This window comes from Ochotona curzoniae, unplaced genomic scaffold (genome assembly GCF_017591425.1).
Source record: "Ochotona curzoniae isolate NIBS_2020 unplaced genomic scaffold, NIBS_Ocur_1.0 contig_1880, whole genome shotgun sequence".
Taxonomy (NCBI): Eukaryota; Metazoa; Chordata; class Mammalia; order Lagomorpha; family Ochotonidae; genus Ochotona; species Ochotona curzoniae.
Window position 1 is genome coordinate 141,137 of NW_024465240.1, and position 14,370 is coordinate 155,506.

At 46.9% G+C, this 14,370-nt stretch overlaps 1 long non-coding RNA gene and 1 pseudogene across 1 annotated transcript; one reads left to right on the plus strand and one right to left on the minus strand.

Annotated features, from left to right (window-relative positions):
- The first annotated feature begins 1,087 nt into the window (after positions 1–1,087).
- On the plus strand, positions 1,088–6,352 carry LOC121149064. The gene is made up of 3 exons (XR_005882612.1): positions 1,088–1,098; positions 3,253–3,255; positions 6,274–6,352. It is a non-coding gene; the product is annotated as an uncharacterized LOC121149064 (long non-coding RNA).
- A 3,422-nt stretch (positions 6,353–9,774) lies between these two features.
- LOC121149039 lies at positions 9,775–11,081 on the minus strand (annotated as a pseudogene).
- Between the last annotated feature and the right edge of the window lie 3,289 nt (positions 11,082–14,370).

The following is a 14,370-nucleotide window of genomic DNA, read 5'->3' on the forward strand; positions in this document are numbered from 1 at the left end:
GTCAAGCAGCCAGGATATGCCCAACAGGGAGAAGGGCAGGGACCTGGTCAGAAGCACAGATGTCCAGGCCTATTTGGGTCTGGAGGTCCTGGAAGCAGGATGCAGAATGATCAAGTCCAGATGATGAGATGGCCCTGGACCCTAATACTGGACTGCCCACCCACTCTCCTGTTTAAGACCTGAGCAGTGCAGGTTGCTTGCAGGATGAGGTTGCAGCCATACCATGTACTTCCCCGGATTCTGGGCCTTCTTCACAACGACATCCAGCATGACCATCCAAACTTTCCCCGCAAGTTGCCGGGATGCCTTTGAAACTTCTTTGGTAGAACTGCAGGAGAGAGGAGGCTCAATTGAGAGGCACCATGGCCACTCTAGGGAAGGAGTACAGGGTGGGGTGTCAGGACTCTATGCTGTGTCAGCAGAGGGAGGAGCTGCCTGAGCTTCATGGGATGCTGGCATTGTAGGTGGTGACTTGACCCCCATACCAGAATGCCAGCTGCTGAAGTTTCTGAAACCCACCCATAACCATAGATGAGCTGGAGTGCCAATAACTCACCACAGGAACCCAAGCCTGTCTGGCACAAGGTCTTCACTGTAGTAGTTTCCTCATCCATATAAAAAGGGGCCTTTGATAGGGTCGTTGCAGTCAAGAGGGGGCACCCAGGTCAGAAGTCAAGGGTGCTCAAAGTCAAAGATTGCTGAGCCATCCCTCTTTCTGTTCCATTGAAGCCAGGATCAGTGATTATACACATAGCCAATAAGGCAAGGGACCCACTCCCATCCTCCAGAAACCTGGCCTGTACCTTTTTATACAGACAGATGACTAGACCATGCTCCTTGTCCCTCAGATTCTTCAGGATGGCCCAGTCATTTCTATAAGATACACAATCAAGTATGACCCAACACAGGTGAAACTACAGCACTCCATGCCCCAGGATTTGTCCCCATAGACAGAGGCAAGGACCCCAGCAGCCAGGCTGAAGGCACTTGTTGGCCAGTTCCCAGAGGACAGGGCAGAGGGGAAGTGATGCAAGGACAGCCTCTGTCTGGCCTCCTAGGAATGAAACTCTTCTTCTAGCTGGGCATCCACACCCACGAGTCACCCTGCCCCTCTCAGGCTTCCTGCATCCCCAGCGATCTCAAAGCCAGACCCACTGCCCTCTACTGTACCCCCCGCTGATGATAAGAGTGGAGCAGAATAGGTGATTTTGGACCCACCCAGACCCACATGCACACACATCCATACTCAGGGCACAATATAGTGTAGGACTGAGGTGGCTGTAAACCCACCCTGCCCATAGGGGCACCAAGGGCTCAGTAGTATCACCCATGGACACAGGATTGGGAGACCAGAACATCTACATGGAAGTGACTGTCCCCATACCACAGCACAGGCAGAGAGGTAGTCCCCATCACCTCAAATGAGAATCCATCTGGTACTCCAAATATGTCTCCTGCTTCAGCCACCAATACCTGTATAGGTCGGCAGTCAGCAGGCTACTGGCCACTTTGGCCTAACCACCCAGAGGGTGTGCCTCTCAGTGACTGTGACATCATAGAATGCTGCCAGCCACTCCCAAGTGGTGTCTCATGTGGTATGAGGGCCAGGGTTTTAAGTATCACTTTTATGAAATGCCACCAGGGATTGGCCCTGTGGCTTCTCCAGGGACAGTGAAGAGGGAAGAGCTGAGGCTGGGGTGCCATTGAACCAGTGTGCCAAAGCCTCCTGACATCTGTTGGAAAGGTCCCATGTCCCATTAGACCTGCCCCTCTTTCACCTCTTCCTCTACAGTTTGATTCCAGAACAGCTGTGAAGGCATTTTTACTTGAGTATATGGTAGTAGAGGGGGCCCACACGTGCCTGTGCTCCAACTGAGGTCCTCTCACCCTATGCTTATTGTTGCAATGACCAGAAGTGGGGAAACTCAGGGTTCCACCTCCTGTCCTATAACTGGCTCCACCCCAGCACTGTCAACTCCAGCACTTTCTTCTCCTCCTCCCTGGTGTTTCAGGTGTTGGGCAAAGGGATTCCTGCTGGGCTAGAGGAAAGGGGAGCAGCCAGCTGACCATTGCTTGCCTGGACCTCAAACCAGCCTGACTTGACTATGTAGAGCAGGAGCCAGGGCCTGGTGGTCCTGGACACTGAGTAGGGGCTCAGGTATGAACAGCTGTGACTGCCCAGTGCCAGTCCTCAACCCGTAAGCAGGTGACATTTTCCAGGTGCTGTGCACAAGGACAGGTACAGCACATGTGTGCAGGAGAGGCCTCAGGCCTGCCGTTTCTGAAGTGCTCACTGCCAGGATGGCCATCCATGGGGGATGAAGCAGACAGTCAGCAACAGCTCAGCCCTGTCAGCACTAGAGACAACATCATGATTTCATGTCCCACATTGGCTCCAGGATATGCCAGACACCCCAGCAGATTGTGCGCAGACTCCTGGGCTCTGGTTTAGCCTGGCTGCCTGATGCTTCCTCCTGCATGCCCTGGGTTATGTGGCTTCCTCCTGCCACCCTGGCTGACTTCTATGTGGGTCCCCCTATGTTCCTCTGCATATGTGACACAGGGGTGAATGGGCCTCCCATCTCAGGGGTTCCAGGGAAAGCTAGGTGTTTTCTTTTCTCAGCTTGGCATAGAACTAAAAATTTGGGAAGTAGGTTATGTTTCTAGCTCCAGATTTATTTCATAGTGAAAGTAAAAGCCCCTGATAGGACAGAGCCTGGAGGTGGGGTTCCTCGGGGTGTGCCCTGGATTTCTGGAAATCTTGGAGGGTTAAAGGCTCCCTGGCCCTCACTCTGTTGCTTCACTGGGAAGCATTGCTCTGGTGGATGCTTTCCCAGTTGGGAACCTAGGAAGGTCTTTGGCATTGCTGCTGTCTCATCAGTTAAGAATTACCTAAGCAATTACTGTGTTGCCTACTTGTACATTTTATCTTCTGACAACAGATAAGAGACAAATCACCACCCTTCTGACACATTCATAGCATGTGCCAACATGGGACAGTGATGATATACTGACCAAGGGGGGTACAGCTCCATAAAGCTTGCCTCTGTGCCTGCCCTTTCCCTCCCCTCCATCACAGCTGAGCAGAATACTTGCTCATGATTTCATGTCCCACACTTTGCATCTACATTCACACCTGCCACACAGCACAGTATAGCAGTGAAGGCTCAGTGGTGTCACCCATGGACACAGGATTGGGAGATCAGGGACACCCACCTGGGAGTGACTGTCCCCATACCACAGCACAGGCAGAGAGTAAGTCCCACTCACCTCAAATGAGAATCCATCTGCTGCTCCAAATATGTCTCCTGCTTCAGCCACCAATATCTGAATAGGTCAGCAGTCAGCAGACTACTGACCACTTTTGCCTAACCACATAAAGGGTGCAGCTCTCAGTGACTGTGATGTCATAGAATGCTGCCAGCCACTCACAAGTGGCATCTCATGTGGCAGTAGAGTTAGGGTCCTAAGCCCCATCTACCTGAAGACCACAAGAAGTCTAAATCCTTGAAACAGTTTCCCAATTAATGAGTTTGAAGGTCTGCTAGGGAAACTTGGGGAACTCCCTGCTAGACTGCAGCTCTGAGTAGTGAACACCAAGACCTGCGGATAGGACCAGGCCAGGCCAGGCTGGGCTGTACCAACTGTTGACACGTGTGTGGGCTGTGTCTTAGAGCATGCTGGCCAGGGTCAGTCCAGAGAACACACTGACACAAGTGAGAGCCAGGTCAGGGTGCAGGCCAGTCTGGGTTGGACCTCAACACCTACCAACTGACATGAGAGTTGGGAGTGGGTCAGCCTGGGCCATACTGCTGCACCTGACGTGAGAGCTGGTACCGGAGGCTGGCAGGGATGAGCCAGGCTGTAACAGCTGTTAGCAAATGCTGAGACTGGTGATTGGATGTTGCAGACTAGGCTGCAGCATCTGCTGGCTCTCACAAGACCTGGGGTGAGAGTTAGCCTGGTAGAGGAATTTTGGGGACTCCCTTGCAGGGCTGCTAATTCCACATCTGAGTGTGAGAGTTGTGCCTGAGGGCCAGCCAGTCTGGGGACAGGAAAGGCTGGGATAGGTCTCAGCACCCCTGATGTCCTCAAGAGCCAGGATGGAAGTGGGCCAGCCAGGCTAGGCCACAGCACCAGCTGGCAAGTGCTTGGACTGGGTGCAAGTCATGGCAGGCTGGACTGCAGTACTCCCCAGTAAGTGCTAGCTCTGGAGCTGGGAACAAGCCTGGCAGGGGAACTGTGAACACTGCCCTCCTAGGCTGTTCTACCGCTGGTGAGCACAAAGACCTCTGCTGGGGGTGGGTCAGGCTGGACAAGGTAGTGGAACCTGTTGTCATACATGAGGGCTGGAGGGTAAACTAAGCCACAGCACCTTGGGTGTGCATGAGAGCCAGATGGGATGTGTGCTGGGCTTGACTAGGCTGCAGCAGAGGCTGGCATGCACAAAAACTAGGGCTTGTGGGGGTTCTTGGGGGTCACCCTGAGTAGGCCACAGTACCTGCTGATATGCATCATTCAGATTTGGAAACAGCCAATCATTTAGTTAGCTTAAAGCTGATACACAACTCTTTTGGCCCTAGGAGATTAAGCTTTGGAGAATGTTCAGCATCCATTTAATCAACCAAGCACTGATTCCTACATTAACTCATGGAGTGTCATGTTGTTGTGGAAGGGTTTTGTACTTCTGCACTTTATTTCTGAATGTGAGTATATATTTAGAGAGAAACCTTTTCAAAGTGTTTGAAAAATCAAATTAAAATCACATTGTTTTGCTGCAGATTTTAGACTTTAAAATTTTCAAAAATGATAAGTACTGACAAATGTTCACATTTTATTAAAAACAGTGCAGAAGTTTTACTATCAATATTTTTACTAAATATTTAGTTTATTAGAGGGTACAATAGAAAGGATAATTTTTACATGATTTTCATATAAACAAAACCGGTTTCCTTGAATAGGTATCTGGAATATTTTCAAATATGCTGAGATAAACAAACACGCATTTATGTTATCACAAAAAGTGCATGTTTTCCAAGCTTTTATTGTTGTCTAAACCTATAGCTTCTTCCTTGTATTCCACATCTTCACAATCCATCATATTCTAGGTCTAGACCAATAGACATGATTACTTGTGAGCTGGCTTTCGTCCATATAGTGATGCTACTTATCACTCTAAATATTTCATCGGCAGACATGTTCAAATCCCTGGGATTTCCAAAAGAATTAAAATGTAAAGTTTTGTCTACATGAGTAGAGTGTCTAGGGGGTCTTTCCATCTTCACCACCTGTCTGCTGAGCACTATTCAGGTCATCACCATCAGTCCCAGATTTTTCTACTTGTCAAGATTTAAACATAAACTCACAAAACATGTTGCCATTGTTTTCTTCTGTGTTTGTTGCCTCAACCTGGGTGTGCACACACTTGTGGGAAATGTTTACGTCAGTCCTTTGGTACTTATTACTTCTGAGATGCAAATAGGTGATATTTTGAAAAAGTAATCAATATGTGCCAAACATTTCAAGAGTTGATAAAGTAAGTCAGAAAGAGAAAATGTATCATAAGTGATACATTCAAACATCCAGAATTTTAATGTGATAAAAATATGGGAAATTCTACTAGAATCTCTTTTTATTTTCACTTTCTCAGTACCAATATCTACATGCCTGTCTCATTTCAAAGGTTTCCACGTATTGAAATTTCTTCCTCTTCTACTTTCCTAACTTTGTCAAGGAAAACATTTTCAGAGTGTGCTAATAATAAGTTTTTTTATAACACCTAAACCTGAATTCTCCTTACTTCAAAAGAAATCCAAATTCACCTTCGTGTGTTGAATACTTAGTAATTATGTGCTGAATTCTAGCTGTAACTACTCTGTATCTGTTATATGATAATTTTTATTTCAACTTTGCCACTGTATAAGCTCTGGGAAGTGTTTTTAAATTGGTATGTCTTTTTCACAAAGTCTTGTTTCTCCTGGATGGGATAGTTACAACAACAAAACTATTAGCCAGAGGACTACTAGCAACAGCTTAAAACTCAAAGGACTTGGTGGTGCTTTATACCCCCCTAGAGGAACCTGTTCTGTAATCAATAACCCTGCTCCACCTCACCACCCTTTGCCAACTCAGCCTGTATATCGCCATCTTCAGCAAACCCTAAAAAGATATAATAGTATGCTCAACAACCCTCATAAAAATGTTAGGTCAAGGTGTAGCCTATAGGGTAGAAAGCAATGGGCTACATTTTCTTTCCAAAGAATAACACAAAAGCCTTTATGAAAACTAAGGGCCAAAGGTGGATTTAGCAGTAAATTAAGAATAGAGAGCTTAATGGAACATGGCAATGAAGCACGCACACACCGCCCATCACCCTCTATGTCCTTAAATAAATATAGCATATCAACAGGTACTAGAGTAGATAAGTGATAACAAGGTAAGTATACTGGAAAGTGTGCTTGCAAAATTCAAAGCATAGCTTAACAAAACCATCTGACGTACACTCAGAAGATTTCACATCATGGGACCACTTTGAGCTATTCCTAGCCCAAACCAATAACCCCGCATAATTAAACCAGTCATTAAAATAAAACATTTACCACCCTTAAATTATAGGAGATAGAAATATAATTCAGGAGCTATGGCGATAGTACTGTAAGGGAAAGATGAAAGACTGACTAACAGCATAAAAAAGCAAAGATGAACTCTTGTACCTTTTACATAATGAATTAGCTAGAAACCACTTGGCAAAAATAATTTTAGTCAAAGACCCCGAAACTAGACAAGCTATCTGTGAGCAGTTTTTAGAACGAATCCGTCTATGTGGCAAAACAGTGGGACGACATACAGATAGAGGTGAAAAGCCAAACAAGCCTAGTGATAGCTGGTTGTCCAGGCCAGAATTTTAGTTCAGCTTTATGCTTGCCAACAGAAACTCAAATCCAAATGTAAGCAAAAAACTTAATCTAAAGGGGACAGCCCTTTAGAACCAGGGTACAGCCTGAATTGGAGAGTAAATAATTTTATCACCATAGTTGACCTAAAAGCAGAAACCAATTAAAAAAGCGTTCAAGCTCAACAGCGACCCAACAACTAAACCCCACACCAATTTATAAACTCCCAATACACATAACACTGGATCAATCTATATATCTATATAGAAGTGATACTGCTAATATGAGTAACAAGAACCCATTCTCCTCTGCAAAAGCTTATATCAAATCGTATAAACACTGATAGTTAACACTCAAACATAAACACACCATGCCTAATACTTACCTATATTATACTGTTAGTCCAACACTAGAGCACATTCAAGGAAAGATGAAAAGGAGTGAAAGGAACTCGGCAAACCCTAGCCCCACCTGTTCACCAAAAACATCACCTCTAGCATCACAAGTTAGAGGCACTGCCTGCCCAGTGACACAAATTCAATGGGCACGGTATCCTGACCCTGCAAAAGTAGCGTAATCATTTGTTCTTTAATTAGGGACTTGTATGAATGGCAACACGAGGGCTTACCTATCTCTCACCTTCAATCAGTGAAACTGACTTTCCTGTGAAGAGGTGGAATAAAATAATAAGACAACAATACCCTATGGAGCTTTAATTAACTAACTTACACAAACAAATTTCCCCCCTACTTGAGCCCAACAAATTATGCCCCTAAGTTAGAGATTTTGGTTGGGGTGACCTTGGAGTATAACTCAACCTCTGAATGGATCCAGCTACGACTAACCTAAGCAACTAGACCATTAATTGACTCAATTTATAGATCAATGGGACAAGTTACCCTAGGGATAACAGCAGAATCCTACTGTAGAGTCCATATCGACAATAGGATTTATGACCTCGATGTTGGATCAGGACGCCCAAATGGTGCAACCACTATTAATGGTTTGTTTGTTCAATGATTAAAGTCCTAGAAGTGATCTGAGTTCAGACCGGAATAATCCAGGTCAGTTTCTATCTATTTATTTACTTCTCCCAGTATAAAAGGACAAGAGAAGTAGAGCCCACTGTACACCAGCACTCTAAATCCAATAAATGAAAGAATCTTAATCTAGCAAACTACACACAACCTGCCCAGGGCCAGGGCTGTTAAGATGGCAGAACCCAGTTATTGCATAAAACTTAAAACTTTATACTCAGAGGTTCAACTCTGCTTCTTAATATGTTCCTGGCCAATATTATCTTTTTAATTCTCCCCGTACTTTTAGCCATAGCATTTCTCAACCTAGTTGAACGAAAAATTCTAATCTACATGCAACTCCATAAGGGCTCTAATTCCATCGGCCCATATGGACTCCTTCCTCTGGGGTTTACTGATCAGTGTGATCATTTTAAATTCATCTAGTAATCCCTCTAGGAGATTTTACCTTATATTTTTTCATGACGTTTCATGATTGTTGTTGGTTTCAAATGAAACTGCAAATCTGACATGTTTTAATGTGAATACTGTTTAATGTGAACATGTTTGTTCATGCTTTTTTTTTTTTTATTTTTGGTCTTGTTTTTCTGTCTGAAGGTCTTGAAAAAAGAAAGTCCTTGGCCCTGTTTTGTCTTCAGATCATCTCCCTCCCACACACAACCGTTCTTTAATGTTCATTTCAATCAAGATGCTGACCAAGTCAATTGTAAGTTCAGATGCATTGGCCTTATCTCTGCATATCATACAACTGGCAGTACATTTTTGTGCAAAAAATTTGGAATTATTCTGGGAGAGTCTTCCATTAAGGTTAACTGTTCTTATCAGGAGATGTAGGGAAAGTCATGGTTTGAAGTGTCAGGAAATATTAGCTATTTCTTTTGTACATGTATGTACCTAGGAGCTTTGTAACAAGATGTGTTAAATAATAATGTTTAAAGTATTCTCCTTTTTACTATTTTAAACTTAAAACTGTGCTTTAACCCCATTTCCGAAGACTAAAGAATAATTTATAATGCTGAAAAAAAAAATAAACCACAATGGGACAGAAATGGTGCCATTTGAGATGGATATAATACAGAGAGAGCAGTTGCCCAGTGGGTTTTCAGCAGTAGAAAAGAAAGAACCAAAAAAAAAAATGTTCCTTGTCACTCCCTGTGGAAAAAAATGTTGGATTTTCACACTAACTCCCTTGTCTGCTCGTACAAAGACACAGAAACATCAAACACAGGTGTCCAGCATTTGGCCAGAACTAGAAAGGGCCAGGACACCATGATGTGCAGGCCACACCCACGAAGGCAGGTCAGAAACCTACCCAACTCTCCCTTTTACCACCACCACCTGCTTCATTCCCAAGAAGATTCCCAAGAAATGGGACATGAGCACCCAGTCCCTTCCCAGGTCTCTCTTCTCCATTGAAAAAAAAAATCACTTGAAGACAGCTTCCATAGGAAACTGGCCAGGATTCTTGAGAAGGTCAAAGAATTAAATGAGTGTAGCCTGCACTTAAAAGGAAGGAGAAAAGTAACCACGCATGGAATAGAAGATGGCAGGAACCAGGACAAGAAGGTGGAACCTATTGCCACCAAGAAAGCCAGAAAGTATTCTTCCCAGGAAGAGGCCGGAGCTGCAGCGAGCCTGGCACATGGAACCTTCCCTTTTAACCCCCAACCATCCTCTGCCATTCTTAACCCACCCAACCCCAAAAACACCACATGTCTCTACAATCCAGGTGTTTGTTCATCTTGAACGCAGATTCAAAACCAAAAATACAGACAGAAGCATTGCCCAGGCCAAAGAGGTTGGCAGAGCTGCAAATGTGCCAGCGCTCAGGTTTCATGGAGCCCTCACAGCCCACTGCCATTCAAGTCCCAACGGAGGGTGTCCTGTGCCACCTGGGGGCTCTGACAGCAGGGGAACTGGGTGCAGCAGTAGTCCCTGAGCTCCCTATTGAACAGGAAGCACAAGACAGGGTTAATGCTGGCCTGAAGAAGGTGAGCCCCACGAGGCCATCAGCTAGGCCTGGGGGACAGGGCTTCACCAGGACCAGTAGGTAGCTGGCCACAAAGTAGGGGCCCCAGAGAAGCATGAAGCGCAGCGTGATGGCTTAGAACATCCTGCAGAGCCACTTCTCAGTCTTGAACTCCTCCAGCACAAGCAAGAAGTGGATGCCACGGCCAGACTCCGCCACCAGGATGCCCACGAGCACGGGTGGTATAGGTCCAATGCCAAAGTCTATTTTCCAGTTGGCAGCTGCCTGGCCAGTGGTACCAGGCTGTGGTAAGTCCAGACGTGAGTTACAGCGGGTACTAGGCTCTCTGGCCTGATCTTACGGCGGTCATGAATGAAGAAGTGCAGGCAGAGTGAAATGAGATTTGTGGCACCCACCACTGTCCTGAAAAACAGCAGAATGCTAAGCACCAACGATGCCATTGGGCCACTGCTCCAGAGCACACAGTGTGTCATCCTAGTTGCCGCCTGCTCTAGTAAAGGTAGGAAGGCCTTGGCTAGTGCCAGTGCCAGTGCCCAGAAGGTGCACACCAGCATAGTGGTACACGGCCAGCCAGCCAGGCGCTCAGCTTAGAAGTGGTGGTGTTTCATGCCCAGGTAGCGGGTGACACCCATGCTGAGCAGTAGGAAAAGCCGCATGGAAGTAGAAGAATCCAATGAGGAAGGAAAGCAGCCTGGTGCCAGTGTGTCCAGCAGCGCCCCCTTGGCAGCCACAGCCCTGCATGCAGCAAGCACAACTGCCAGGAGGCAGGTGAGCATGCCCAGCCTGTCTGCCAGTCACAGGTCCAGCAGCAGGCAGTATGGGGTGTGGTGCAGGCTGTGCTTCTGCATGAGCAGCAGTGCGAACAGCACATGGCCCCACAGGCTCGTGCACAGCAGCAGGCTGAGCGTGGCCAGCTTGAGGCCCAGTACAGTTGACACTGATCCTTTAGCTTGGCCTTGCAATCATGGCCTCTCCTGGTATGTGTAACGCACTGTGGTAACCCCGAACTTGCAGCTCTCTCTGGCTGCCCAGCCTGCACTCAGGTGCCTCTGCTTCTGCCACTGCTGCTGGGCAGGCCCTGTGAGAGCTCCCAGCCTTAGTACCCTGCATGCTCCTTCCCTCCTCCATGCTGCTGCCACTATTGCAGCAGCAGAGCCCCATCACCTCTGCCAGAGTGTGCAGAATGCCACCCAACACCATACTATTCTTCCATCTTCATGTTGTAGTTTTTTTTTTTTTTTGAAGACTGCAAATTCAGCATGACAGAGAGGAGGAAAGACAGGAAGATTTTCCATCCAATGATTCATTGCCCAAGTAACCTCAATGGCCATAGCATGCTTGTCCGAAGCCAAGAGATTAAGGGTCTGCCATGGGCCAGGCGCCATGGTCTAGAGGCTAAAGTCCTGGCCTTGAACTCTCCAGGATCCCATATGGGCACCAGTTCTAATCCCAGCAGCTTTACTTCCCATCCATTTCCCTGCCTGTAGCCAGGGGAAAGCAGTTGAGGACGGCCCAAAGCCTGGGGATCCTGCACCCATGTGGGAGACCTTGGAGGAAGTTCCTGGCTCCTGGCTTTGGATTGGCACAATACTAGCAGTTGTGGCCACTTGGGGAGTGAGTCATCAGACAGAAGATCTTCCTCACTGTCTCTGCTCTTCTCTGTATATCTGACTTTGTAATAAAAATAAAATAAATCTTAAAAGCACATGCAAGGCCAGCACTTTAGCTGCTAGACCACTGTGCTGGACCCTTACTTTGTAATCTTTACCATCATTTCCATAGGCTTAGACTTACGGGTAGGCCTTAGGCTTTAGGCTTATACTTACAGGTTTGCCTTAGACCATAGGCTTACTCTCAGGCTTTAGGATTATGGGTAGGCATTATGCCTTAGGCTAAGGCTTCAGTTGATGTGTAGGCCTTAAGTCTTAGGCTTAAGTTTATGTGTAGAGTTTAGTCCACAGTCTTCGGCTTAGGCTTAAGGTTAGGCCTTAGGCTGTAGGCTTAGGTTTACACTTATGGCTAGGCCTTAAACCTTAAGCTTTGAATTATAAGTAGGCTTTAGACCTTAGGCCTTTGGCTTAGGTTTAGGTTTAGGATTAGCCTTGCAGGTAGGCCTTAGGCTTTGGGGGAGGAGTTAGGTTTTATCCTTAGTCTAAGAATTATGGGTAGGCCTTAGACCTTAGGCTTATTCATGGGCCTCTGTCCTTAAACCTTAGGCTTAGGTTTAGGGGTAGGCCTTGGGATTTAGACTTAGCCTTTGTTTTAGGCTTACTCATAGGCCTTTGGCCTTAATCCACAGGCTTAGGCTTACTTGTAGGCCTTAGGCCTTAGCCTTAGACTTCAGCTTAGAGGTAGGCCTTAGATCTTAGGCTTAGATGTATATGTAGGCTTTAGGCCTAGGCTTAGGCTTATGGGTAAGCTTTAGGCCTTTTGTCACGCTTATGTTTATGGGTAAGCCTTAGGTTAGGCTTAGGTTTACAGTAGGCCTTAGACTTAGTTTTAGCATTAGGCTTATAGGTTGACCTTTGGTGTTAGGCTTAGGCTGAGCACCTGGGGGAGCGGCCACCTTCTCCTGGCCATCCCGTGGCTGAGGGGCTTATTGTGGGTCACTCCAACTTGGCTGCAGCTCCCACTGCTTTGTGTGAAGGCTGAGTGTATGTTGCTGAAAATCACACTGGACTGCAACACCCATTGGTTCCAGTGGAAGACAGGGCTGGAAATAGAACTGACACTTAAAACTACCAGCATATCCATAAGCTGACTGAGGCAATGGAATCAGATTGTCCCCATATTGGCAGGCACACAGAAGAATTTGGACTGGGTATCACCTCAGACAAAGTTTTGTTTTTTTTTTTTTTGGATCTCCCAATCGAACTCCCGGACTCGGAACTCTAACCATGAAGCAAAGTACAGGTTCCATGTTCTGCCATGGAGTGCAAGCGCCAGAGCCGAGACTCCTCAGAGGCTCAGACGGAGCAGTAGAAAGCACAACCAGGTGCACATGGAGATATGGCAGTCTTTCGGAACCTGCAAGAGGACTTCTGGTACCACAACATGGGATGGAGGACAGAACAAATCATTTAACCACACCAGTCATGTGCTGGCAGTGAAAATCTGGGCAAACAGAGACTCTAAAGTGGACTATGTCAACCAGTGGATTATAGTGACCTCATCTTGCTTGAAATGGCAAGATTGGCAGCAATTCATAACTGCTGAACTATCGAAAAAACTGGAGCAAGCCCCTTGGAGCATGCCCCACATCAGGGACCTGGGATGGGTGGGAGACTGGGTGGGGCTTCTCCCTTTTTCTCCCCCTTTGCCCCTGATACAGGAAAAATAAATGTGGAAATAAGAGTCTTATAAACATCCCTGTAGCCTTTGAATCTTTGTGCCCTAGTTAACCATATAAAGATTGTCCAAAATTAAAAAAAAAAAAAAAAAACTAAAAAAAAAAAATAATAAAATAAATAAAAATCACTAGCTGTTAAAAAAAAAAAAAAGACCCTGCCTGGACTGGACATGACAGTGACCGGAGTCCCTGCATGGACACGAACCCAGGAGCCGGGGACAAGCATTAGCATGACCCAGGAATTTGGTCCCTGAGTGGACACGATCTGAACACAGGAGACAGAGGTGGACACAATCGAGGAGGTGGGCCAGACATGGACATGGCACAGGAGTTTAGGCCCTTCATGGACACGACCTAGGAAGTGGGCCAGGAGCCTCTGGACACTGTGCATGCGGGGCAACAGTGACACCGGAGCCCAGCCTGGACCCAGATCATCTACTAACCACCAACCTGCTGGTGGCCATGGCACTTGCTCAGCCTGCCCCCGGCCTCCCGCTCCCTCAGGCTGAGTCTGCCGGGTCTTCAGACTGGACAATGGCCCCACCACCTTGGCCTCCTACCTGCTGGCCTGGGAGACCATAAACTGTCCACTCCATGACTCCTGCCTTGGAAGTGACCTAGGTCAGGCTGCAGTGGAGAGTGTGCCCCCTGGAGGCCTGGGGGAGAGGTGCAGGACTCCGAGATGTCCCTGAGGACCCTGTTTTCTTTATTTATTTTCATTACAAATTCAGATATACAGAGAGGAGGAGAGACAGAGAGGATGATTTTCTGTCCGATATTTCACTCCCCAAGTGACCTGAACAGCCAGTGCTGCGCAGATCCAAAGCCAGGAGCCAGGAACTTCCTCCAAGGTCTCCCACATGGGTGCAGGGTCCCATCTTCGGGCTGTCCTCAACTGCTTTTCCAGGCAACAAGCAGGGAGCTGAATGGGAATTGGGGCCACCAGGATTGGAAGCAGTGCCAATATGGGATCCTGGCGCGTGAAAGGCGAGAACTATAACCTCTATGCTATCACGCTGGGCCCAGAAGTATTGTGACAGGTGTCTGAGGGGTTCCTGCAAGAAGAAATGACCATGGGCTTGCTTTAGCAAATAGCCCAAC